We start from the raw sequence: 12601 nt of genomic DNA on the forward strand, positions 1-12601 counted from the left end.
TTTTTCTGAAAATCTTTAATAATAAAATATTGGGGGGAAAATCCAACTTATACTCCATGAGAACCAAAACCACGCACCTTTGAAATTTTTTCTAAAGATAGTAGTTAAAAGCAAGTGAAACATACTATAGCTAAATCAGTATATAACCACATTTTCTTCATATAGGTTGTGTGTCTTTAAAGTTTTGGTTTAAGGAAGATGACAAAACCTTATGGATGGTTATAAATTGCTTGAGGTACTGACAGTTACCCAAAAGTGAATGTATTTGGTTCATTTCCTCTACCAATGGGTGAAAGGGCTATGTTCAGTCACTTCAGTTGTGTAACCTGCGACTCCTCTGTCCTTGGGATTTTCCTGGCAGGAGTACCAGAGTGGGTTGCCATGCCCTCCTCTAGGGAATCTTCCTGACCCAGGGATCAAACCCTTACCTCCTGCGTCTCTTGCACTGCAGGCAGATTCTTTATCACCAGGCCACCAGGGAAGCTGAGTTGAAAGGAAGGAACTTCAAATATTAAGCCCTCTTGCTTTTTTTTTTCTTTTTCTTCTTTTAACATTTGTACAGGATATTTATTATAGTGTCCGTCACAATGAACAAAAACTGTTGACAAATTTATTTTACTTTTTATTTTAAAATTGTTATTTCTGTATTTTACAGTTACTAACACCACCATTTTATTTTATTTTATTGAATTATAGTTGATTTATGATATCATGTTAGTTTCAGGTGCACAGCATAGTAATTCAGTGTTCTTATAACCCATTAAACATTATTACTGGAGAAGGAAATGGCAACCCACTCCAGTATTCTTGCCTGGAGAATCCCAGGGATGGGAGCCTGGTGGGCTGCTGTCTATGGGGTCACACAGAGTCGGAGATGACTGACGTGACTTAGCAGCAGCAAGCATCATTACAAAATAGTGCCTGTAATTCCCTGTGTCATACAATATTTTCTTCTTGGTTATTTACTTAATACGTAGTAGACTATATCTCTTAATCACATACTTCTATCTTGCTCCTCCTCACTTTCTTCTCCCACTGGTAACCACTAGTTTGTTTTCTCTATATTTCATGTCTATTTCTGTTTTACTACATATATTTAATTTATTGTTGAGATTCTACAAATATGCTATATTATACAGTATTTCTTTCTCTAACTTATTTCACTAAACATAATTCTCTCTAGGTTCATCCACATTGCTGCAAATGGCTGGATTTCATTTTTTATAACTGAGCTATACTTCACATCTTCTTTATCCAATGTCTGTTGATGGATACTGGGGCTGCCTATATATTTTGGCTATAGTAAAGAGTGCTACTATGAACATTGAGGTATATGCATTTTTTCAAGTTAATTTTTAAAATTCTGTTCAGATACGTGCCCTAGAGTTGTACTGTTGGATCATATGGTAGTTGTACTTTTTTAGTTTTTTGAGGAATAGCCATACTGTTTTTCTGTAGTGGCTATATCAATATACATTTCCACAAACAGTATACTAAGGTTTCTTTTTTTTCCATTTGTTATTTGTGGTCTTTTTGACAATAACTATTCTGATAGGTATGAGTTGATGTCTTATTATGATTTGATGTGTATTTCTCTGATGATTAGTCATGTTGAGTATTCTTTCATGTGCCTGAAGGCCATCTGTATGTCCTTTTAGAAAAGTATCTACCCAGATCTTCTGCCCATTTTTTAATTAGGTTGTTTTTAATTTTTGCATTTTTTGATATTGAGTTGTATGAGTTTATATATTTTTTATTTACCCCTTTTTATTTGCAGATATTTTCCCCAATTCAGTAATGTCTTTTCATTTTGTTGATGGTTTCCCTACTCAGAGGCTGCCCTGGGACCTAGTCACCTCTGTAAACCATAACTGGACTTTCTACCCAGCTGTGGAAGCTCTAAATCCAGTCCCACACTGTGCCGAGGAGTGAGTAGGGCTAGAGTGCTTGCTTGGCTCGGGCTGAGCCTCATGCCAAGGCAGTCATAGGAAACCTAATAGCCACTAGAGCAGACCTCCCTCTCTCATCTCTGCACAGCCTAGGGTAAAGCCAGCATGTATTCATCATGATCAGAGTCCAGACTTTCCACAGCCCTCCTGTTTGTCCAACTGGTCCGCCAGCTGCAATGGGGCTCATCTCCCCTGGACTGGGGCACCCAAGCTTGAACTGCTCACTCCCCACCTGTGTATTCTCCCATTTCTTCTAAATCCTCTCCCAGGGACACAAGTCCAGACCCCATTGCTTCTCTTCTCTTCCTACGTGATTACATGTATATTTTTCTTAAAGTTTTGGTTGCACAGGTGTCTTTCCACCAGTTTCCAGTTAGTTTTCAGTGAGATTATTCCACATGTAAATGTATTTTTGGTGTGCTCATAGAAGGGAGCTGAGTTCTGCATCCTACTACTCTGTCATCTTAATCAGTTCCTTGCTGTCTAGAGTCAGTTTTGAACTAGACTCCTGTCTTCTGCTCAGCCACCTTGTAATGTTTTTTTTTTTTTTAATTCTTTGGTCTACATTTTTGTTGTAACAAAAGTTTACTGAATCTTATTATTGGAAATATATAAAAGATAATATTAAGATATAGTAGAATATAAACTTGAAGAGTAGAAGCATTAACAGCTCATTCCTTTCTGTTCCTCCTGTCTCAATTTACTTGACATATCCTTCCAAGGAAATATATTCATCAGTCTATTACTTGATAAATTTTTACCTTAATTTCTAGTGGTAAAGTTTCACCCAAACTCTCATATACAACTGTATATGTGGAACATTTAAAAATCTTTGTAGTGATTTTTGAGACATTTTCAGTGTGTGTGTAATATTCTAATATGTATTGCAAGCAGTTTCCTGAATACAGAATAATACATATAACACTTCTGCAGTATGATGATTCCTCATTATCTTTCAACAAATAATAGTGACTCATCAAAAAAAATTAATGATTTTATTGAAGAATCATTGGAACTCATTGTTATTAAAGAAAGACAGATGCATGGATTGATGTACATGGTCACATGCCCTGAAAAATGACTACACTAGGTCTTTACTCTTCTCAATTGATATGAAAGCTGTAATAAAGCTTTTACTGTTATTCAATATCAGCAATGGTATTAACAGTATAATTTGAGTTGCTTGGTAGAGAGGAAGCCAAAACAAAGATAATTGAATATTGTTGTTTGACTTCAACCTTTAAGATATTATCTTCATTCAACTCAGTCACATCAAATTCCTAGAGTGAGAAAAGCAACTGAACAAAGGAAAAGAAGCAGAATACATGAAATGTATTCACATGCATTTTTATGCTCACAGCAGCTTTTCAAAAACTGAGATCTTAATTATTTGCAATAGGACAAGCACAGAACATTCTATAACAAGTATTTTAAGCCTAGTACTAAAACACCCTATTTAGATAGCAGATCATGCAACATCCTTTAAAATTTTTTTGTAGTTTCTTCATTGTAATGATTAATTTCAACTGCTATGGGAAAAAAACAAAAACAAAAACCAACAACAATGCCTGCAATTTCTAATATCCAGTACCTTAAACCATCAATGCATAGTATATATAAGTAAAGATTGCAGATGTTCTCTGGGACAGCACATCCTTCCACACCCCTGAAATTTCTGATCCTTGACCCCTGGTGTAAAATGATCCACTGTCCACCTGGTACACGGATTGCGCCATATCTTAAATGTTAAAGTTTCATGAAATTAGCTTAACCCACAAGGGAACTTGAATGTTTGAACTTCAACTGACATCCTTGAGGATGGATGGTTTCAAGGAAGAACGGTCATGGTCAACCCAGAGCATACTGAATTTGTTTGTACCTAAGCCTTTTGTCTCCAGAATTTTTTTTTTAATTGAGAAAGTTCAAACCATGTAACCTATAGATCACCTCCATGAATGTGTTGTATTTGTTTACCACAGCTATTTTTATTCCTAAACAGTATAGTTAAACATGCACAAATAACTTTTTTATGTATACTTTGCTTTTTTAAAATATTCTTTTCCATTATGGTTTATCACAGAATATTGAATATAGCTCCCTAGGCTATACAGTAGGACCTTGTTGTTTACTCATTTTCTATAAAAGAGTTTGCAACTGCTAATCCCAACTCTCAATCTACCCCTCCCTCAACATGCACAAATAACTTGGTACTCATTAAGTCAAATGAATTTTGAAGCAAATTTAAAAATGCAACATGTGCACTGATAAACGCTATTGAAAACTAAAATTCTTATGCCATTTGAGAACAAAGCTGTAACATATTCCAGAATTGTTTCCAGCTTTTTACAGCTTTTACAAATGACCAGGGAATTTGGTTATTAACCAACAACATTACAAAAGTGTAGATGGAAAATGGGGAAGTTTTGAAAGGCAGAGAATAGTTACCATAGAATTCTAGAGTCAGAGAACTAAAATAAATAATAGAAATAATAATAATGCCTAGCCCTTCATCTCTTTGTTTAATCCACAAACACTTATTAAGTATCTACTATTTGTCAGATGTTGATGACAAGGAGATATGCTAAGGGGACAGGGCTGAAGGGGAGAGTTATATACACAAGGACACAATAAAATAGGGAAATAGAAGCTTTGGGGACACAAGGGAGAGTACAGTTCTGTTTGAGGGCTGGAAATCATTCTTTCCTCTATGGTAAGGATTATTTATTTCCCTCTCTTGATCACATCTAAATAGCACATGGAATCTACGCAGATCTTATATGATTATAAGTCATTGATGAAGGCGTTGGTTAGGAACCTGCTATGCATGGTAGAGAAAGACAACAATTTCTCCTCTTGTGATAATTCACATTAAATCAAATGTATTTGATATTTTTAGTAGGAAATTCTTGACCAGAGATGTGTTAAAGATAAAAAGTATATGTACTTATGTACTCTCTCTAATTAACTAGATAATTATTTCAAGTCAGACCACATGCATGCTAAGTCCCTTTAGTCATGTCCGGCTCTTTGCGACCTTATAGACCATAGGTGGCCAGGTTCCTCTGTCCATGGGATTCTCCAGACAAGAACACTGAAGTCGTTACCATGTCCTCCTCTAGGGGATCTTCCTGATCCAGGGATCAAACCCTGGTCTCTTACCTGGGAAGTTCCCCAATTTAGACTAGTTGGGAAGTTTCCTTAATCGTGGTTGCATATGAGACTCAACTGCAAAACTTAAAACACACACACATAGTTTCCTATCCCAGAGAGTCTGATTTAATTGGTTTGAGATGGATTGAGGGAATCATTACTTTTACATAGGTCTGCCTTTGATCTTATCCTGTCAAGAGTTGAGAGTCTTTGGTTTAGAGTAATCGCCTTTCACAACACTTTCTCAACTTGATTTGAGTAAATTCTCACACTTTCCAGTACTACATTAGTGGGACACACTGCTTATAGACTAGGATACTCGAGATACACGTCAGCCTGAATCAAGCCCTCTGCTGTTTATGGAACCTCAGAAGAGTTGGTATTCTCACTGTTCTATTCTTTTCCTTAAACAGTCTATAATAATTCTTCCAGTTACCAAAGTATTTGCCTTATGCTCAGGAAGTTGCCAGATCTAGTTTTAGGAAAACTCTTGGTTGTGAACTGCCTTCAATTTTCTTTTTTGTTCTGTGAAAATAATTTTTATTATTAGTTATGTGTTTTTATAAAAAATTTATAAAACATAAGGCATAAAATTGAGAACAAAGATTTTCCCAAAAACTATAAGAATAGGCAACACTACAGATCAGTTCAGTCGCTCAGTCGTGTCCGACTCTTTGCGACCCCATGAATCACAGCACGCCAGGCCTCCCTGTCCATCACCAACTCCCAGAGTTCACTCAAACTCATGTCTATCGAGTCGGTGATGCCATCCAGCCATCTCATTCTCTGTCGTCCCCTTCTCCTCCCGCCCCCAACCTTTCCCAGCATCAGAGTCTTTTCCAGTGAGTCAACTTGTCGCATGAGGTGGCCAAAGTATTGGAGTTTCAGCTTTAGCATCACTCCTTCCAATGAACACCCAGGATTGAGCTCCTTTAGAATGGACTGGCTGGATCTCCTTGCAGTCCAAGGGACTCTCAAGAGTCTTCTCCAGCACCACAGTTCAAAAGCATCAATTCTTCAGTGATCAGCTTTCTTCACAATCCAACTCTCACATCCATACATGACCACGGGAAAAACCATAGCCTTGACTATACGGACCTTTGTTGGCAAAGTAGTGTCTCTGCTTTTTAATATGCTATCTAGGTTGGTCATAACTTTCCTTCCAAGGAGTAACCGTCTTTTAATTTAATGGCTGCAATCAGCATCTGCAGTGATTTTGGAGCCCATAAAAATAAAGTCAGCGGCACTTATTTTCTATCTTTTTTTTCTGTAATAGACATACTAACATTTTATTTATATATTTGTAACTCCATGCCTTAGAAAGCATCACTACGAACAAAGCTAGTGGAGGTGATGGAATTCCAGTGGAGCCATTTCAAATCCTGAAAGATAATGCTGTGGAAGTGCTGCACTCAATATGCCAGCAAGTTTGGAAAACTCAGCAGTGGCCATAGGACTGGAAAAGGTCAGTGTTCATTCCAATCCCAAAGAAAGGCAATGCCAAAGAATGCTCAAATTACCACACAATTGCACTCATCTCACACGCTAGTAAAGTCATGTTAAAATTCTCCAAGCAAGGCTTCAGCAATACATGAACCGTGAACTTCCAGATGTTCAAGCTGGTTTTAGAAAAGGCAGAGGAACCAGAGATCAAATTGCCAACATCCACTGGATCATGGAAAAAGCAAGAGAGTTCCAGAAAAACATCTATTTCTGCTTTATTGACTATGCCAAAGTCTTTGACTGTGTGGATCACAATAAACTGTGGAAAATTCTGAAAGAGATGGGAATACCAGACTACCTGAACTGCCTCTTGAGAAACCTGTATGCAGGTCAGGAAGCAACAGTTAGAACTGGACATGGAACAACAGTCTGATTCCAAATAGGAAAAGAAGTACATAAAGGCTGTATATTGTCACCCTGCTTATTTAACTTATATGCAGAGTACATCCCTGGGCTAGAAGAAGCACAAGCTGGAATCAAGATTCAGTTCAGTTCAGTTCAGTCGCACAGTCGTGTCCAACTCTCCGTGACCCCATGAATCACAGCACGCCAGGCCTCCCTGTCCATCACCAACTCCCGGAGTACACTCAAACTCATGTCCACAGAGTCGGTGATGCCATCCAGCCATCTCATTCTCTGTCGTCCCCTTCTCCTCCCGCCCCCAACCTTTCCCAGCATCAGAGTCTTTTCCAGTGAGTCAACTCGTCGCATGAGGTGGCCAAAGTATTGCAGTTTCAGGTTTAGCATCAGTCCCTCCAATGAACATCCAGGACTGATCTCTCTTAGAATGAACTGGTTGGATCTCCTTGCAGTATAAGGGACTCTCAAGAGTCTTCTCCAACACCACAGTTCAAAAGCATCAATTCTTCGGCGATCAGCCTTCTTCACAGTCCAACTCTCACATGGAGAAATATCAATAACGTCAGATATGCAGATGACACCACCTTATGGCAGAAAGTGAAGAGGAACTCAAAAGCCTCTTGATGAAAGTGAAAGAGGAGAGTGAACAAGTTGGCTTAAAGCTCAACATTCAGAAAACTAAGATCATGGCTTCTGGTCCCATCACTTCATGGGAAATAGATGGGGAAGCAGTGGAAACAGTGGCTGACTTTATTTTGGGGGGCTCCATAATCACTGCAGATGGTGATTGCAGCCATGAAATTAAAAAACGCTTACTCCTTGGAAGGAAAGTTATGACCAACCTAGATAGCATATTAAAAAGCAGAGACGTTACTTTGCCAACAAAGGTCCATCTAGTCAAAGCAATGGTTTTTCCCGTGGTCATGTATGGATGTGAGAGTTGGACTGTGAAGAAAGCTGATTGCCGAAGAATTGATGCTTTTGAACTGTGGTGTTGGAGAAGACTCTTGAGAGTCCCTTATACTGCAAGGAGATCCAACCAGTCCATTCTAAAGGAGATCAATCCTGGGTGTTCATTGGAAGGACTGATGCTGAAGCTAAAGCTCCAATACTTCGGCCACCTCATGCGACGAGTTGACTCACTGGAAAAGACCTTGATGCTGGAGAGATTGGGGGCAGGAAGAGAAGGGGATGACAGAGAATGAGATGGCTGGATGGCATCACCAAATTGATGGACATGAGTTTGGGTAAACCCCGGGAGTTGGTGATGAACAGGGAGGCCTGGTGTGCTGCAATTCATGTGGTCGCAAAGAGTCAGACATGACTGAGCAACTGAACTGAACTGAACTGAATATCAAAATATGTTTCGTAATCAACACTTCACCTGGACATCTTACCTTGAAGTACTTACCTATTTTTAAATTAACTGGTAGATCAGAATTTTTAATAGTTGTTGGTATCCCATTGACTATATGATATATATTTTTAAATAGTCTCTTATTTGGAGTGCTGAATTGGTGCCATTTTTTGCTTTTTACGTAAAAATGTTTACAACTGGATTTTAGTTTTTGATGCCAGATTAGAATTTTGGAGTTTTTAATCCATTTATGCTGATTTTAGTACTTTGCAATTTTAGTCTGCTTTAAAATCATCTTGTCTGCCTTTTTCAAGGGCTTCCCTCATGGCTCAGTGGTAAAGAATACCCCTGCAATTATGGAGATTCAAGAGACGTGTGTTCTATCCCTAGGTTGGGAAGATCCCCTGGAGGCGGAAATGGCAACCCACTCCAGTATTCTTGCCTGAGACATGCCATGGACAGAGGAGCTGGCGGGCTACAGTCCCTGGATCACAAAAGAATCAGATATAACTGAGCCACTAAATAACCCCTTTTAAAGAAGTTTTCTTCCCTGCTTTCCTTTTTCTTCTCCTCATCGTTTGGCCATCAGTAATGAGGCAAACTGGCCTGGAAACAAACACCATTTCTTTCCTCATTGCTGGATTATCCTTTGTCTCCAGCCCACTTTATTCCAGGAAATATCTGCCTGAATTTCTTTCTCCCTCTTCCTAGGCTATATCCTCTTTCTCATACAGGTCAGAATTGGATTTACTTCAGTGTGATCTATATATCCTGAGAAATCTGTATTCAGGTCAAGAAGCAACAGTTAGAACTGGACATGGAACAATGGACTGGTTCCAAGTCAGGAAAAGAGTATGTCAATGCTGTATATTGTCACCCTGCTTATTTAACTTATATGCGGAGTACATCATGAGAAATGCTGGACTGGATGAAACACAAGCTGGAATCAAGATTGCCAGGAAAAATATCAACCTCAGATATGCAGATGACACTACCCTTATGGCAGAAAGTGAAGAGGAGCTAAAGAGTCTCTTGATGAAAGTGAAACAGGAGAGTGAAAAAATTGGCTTAAAACCCAATGTTCAGAAATCTAAGATCATGGCATCTGGTCCCATCACTTCATGGCAAATAGATGGGGAAACAATACAAATAGTTACAGACTTTATTTTCTTGGGCTCCAAAATCACTGCAGATGGTCACTGCAGCCATGAAATTAAAAGACACTTGCTCCTTGGAAGAAAAACTATGACCAACCTAGACAGCATATTAAAAAGCAGAGACATTACTTTGCCAACAAAGGTCTGTCTAGTCAAAGTTATGGTTTTTCCAGTAGTAATGTACAGATGTGAGAGTCGGAATATAAAGAAAGCTCAGCACGGAAGAATTGATGCTTTTGAACTGTGGTGTTGGAGAAGACTCTTGAGAGTCCCTTGGACTGCATGGAGATCCAGTCCATCCTAAAGGAGATCTGTCCTGAATATTCGTTGGAAGGACTGATGCTGAAGCTGAAACTCCAATCCTTTGGCTACCTGATACAGAGAACTGACTCATTTGAAAAGACCCGGATGCTGGGAAAGGTTGAAGGCAGGAGGAGAAGGGGACGGCAGAGGATGAGATGGTTGGATGGCATCACCAACTTGATGGACATGAGTTTGGGTAAACTCTGGGGGTTGGTGATGGACAGGGAGGCCTGGTTTGCTGCAGTCCATGGGGTCCCAAATAGTCGGACATGACTGAGTGACTGAACTGAACTGATATCTTGTAGAATTCTTAGAAGTTTCTGCAATTTGTATATAATATTTCTGTTTCCAACAGTTGATATAGGTTTTCCTTTGTGTGTCTATTATGTCAGTCATAAGTAGTCTTGTATAGGGATTCCAGACTCAGACATAAATGAAGATGAATCCAGCATCTGTTGTTCATTTTGTGTGTTCATGCAATAACTTAACTGTGCAAATCTTAGTTTTCTCATTTATAATAATGACTAGGATTTGTACTTAACTCATAAAATTAATACAGGGATTAAATAAAATAGAGCTTGTAGTGTGTGTAGTACAATGTGCAACATCAAGAAGTAAATGTAACCTTGGAGATGAGGAGGGGTAGCATGATAATGATGAAGATGGTGGAGAGGATGAGGGTTGCGGTGAATACTTCAGGTTGACATCATGCCCAGAACCAGTTAATGGGGAATGAGTAAAGAGTTCAGTTCAGTTCAGTCGCTCAGTTGTGTCTGACTCTCCGCGACCCCATGAATCACAGCACGCCAGGCCTCCCTGTCCATCACCAACTCCCGGAGTACACTCAAACTCATGTCCACAGAGTCGGTGATGCCATCCAGCCATCTCATTCTCTGTCGTCCCCTTCTCCTCCCGCCCCCAACCTTTCCCAGCATCAGAGTCTTTTCCAGTGAGTCAACTCGTCTCATGAGGTGGCCAAAGTATTGCAGTTTCAGCTTTAGCATCAGTCCCTCCAATGAACATCCAGGATTGATCTCTCTTAGAATGGACTGGTTGGATCTCCTTGCAGTATAAGGGACTCTCAAGAGTCTTCTCCAACACCACAGTTCAAAAGCATTGATTCTTCGGCAATCAGCTTTCTTCACAGTCCAACTCTCACATCCATACATGACCACGGGAAAAATCATTGCCTTGACTAGACGGACCTTGGTTGGCAAAGTAATGTCTCTGCTTTTTAATATACTATCAAGGTTGGTCGTAACTTTCCTTCCAAGGAGCAAGCCTCTTTTAATTTCATGGCTGCAAAGAGTAACCTGATTTTTTTTTTTTATAGAATGCACATTGTTTCAAACTAGAACAAACACCTGTTGTATTACAAAATCAAATAATAAGGTATTGAAAGCAGATCTTTAAATTGTTTGTTTTAATGTTGAATCATTCTGTACCTTAAAAGTTTTCCTTTTTATTTCTTAGATACAAGTAGATTTCCAGCATTTATAATCTCCAAATTTATGCTACAACTTAGTCTACCTATGGACTGAATTGTGTCCCCCAACCCCAATTCACATGAAATTCTAACTCCTCATAACATAAAATGTGATGTATTTGGAGATAGGATATTTATAGAGGTATAATTAAGATTAAATTAGGTCATTTGGGTGGGCCCTAACCCAACCTGACTATTATTCTTACAAAAAGAGATTAAGACAGGCATACGTGGTGTTGGAGAAGACTCTTGAGAGTCCCTTATACTGCAAGGAGATCCAACCAGTCCATTCTAAAGGAGATCAATCCTGGGTGTTCAGTTGAAGGACTGATGCTGAAGCTGAAACTGCAATACTTTGGCCACCTCATGCGACGAGTTGACTCACTGGAAAAGACTCTGATGCTGGGAAAGGTTGGGGGCGGGAGGAGAAGGGGACGACAGAGAATGAGATGGCTGGATGGCATCACCGACTCTGTGGACATGAGTTTGAGTGAACTCTGGGAGTTGGTGATGGACAGGGAGGCCTGGCGTGCTGTGATTCATGGGGTCGCGGAGAGTCGGACACGACTGAGCGACTGAACTGAAGTGAACTGAACTGAACATAGAGAAAGCCCAGGTGAAGACACTGGAAGACAGCCACTTATAAGCTAAGAAGAGAGGGCTTAGTAGGATCCAGCCCTATTAATGCCTTGATCTTCGCCTTTCAACCTCCAGAACTAGAAAAAATAAATAAATTTCTATTGGTTCAGCCACCCAGTCTGTGGTGCTTTGTTATGGTAGCCCTAGAAGACTAATGAAGTTTAAATTTAATTTTTGTCTTCTATAGAGTTTAAAAATTTGTGGCCTAACCTGGCTTTTTAGAACTTATCATTATCATCATCATATTGCTTTTCAGCAAAATGGCTTCAGTTTATGTTTTTCTCATTAATTCTATTTTGAAAGTATTTTGACAAAAGCTACAAATACACAGTGTTGCTTCAATCTGAATATTTATATTCTTTAAAAATAGTATTTCTTGTTTAAGTCTTACTGAATATCTTAGTATGATACTCATATGCTGAAAAGTTTATGGCGCTTTTGTCAATCTAAATTTCTTTGTTAGACTACAGAAGGATCTCTTAAAGTGTCTAAAAAATATGTATCACTAGATGTTTTTCCCCCTTATAGTCTCTTCTAAGAGCTCATTTTCTCTTCCATTTAGAGACATAGTGCATTGAGTGCTCAATAAAATTTACTTGTTTAAGTGAACAGGTAGAAGAGAATCAATGAACAGTTTGAAGTTGTAGCTTTGTTAGGCCAAAAGAGCCAAACAAGAATTATATCTGATTGTTCAGAG

The sequence above is a fragment of the Moschus berezovskii genome, chromosome 11 (genome assembly GCF_049115385.1).
Source record: "Moschus berezovskii isolate FMDL1 chromosome 11, NW_MosBer_1.0, whole genome shotgun sequence".
NCBI lineage: Eukaryota > Metazoa > Chordata > Mammalia > Artiodactyla > Moschidae > Moschus > Moschus berezovskii.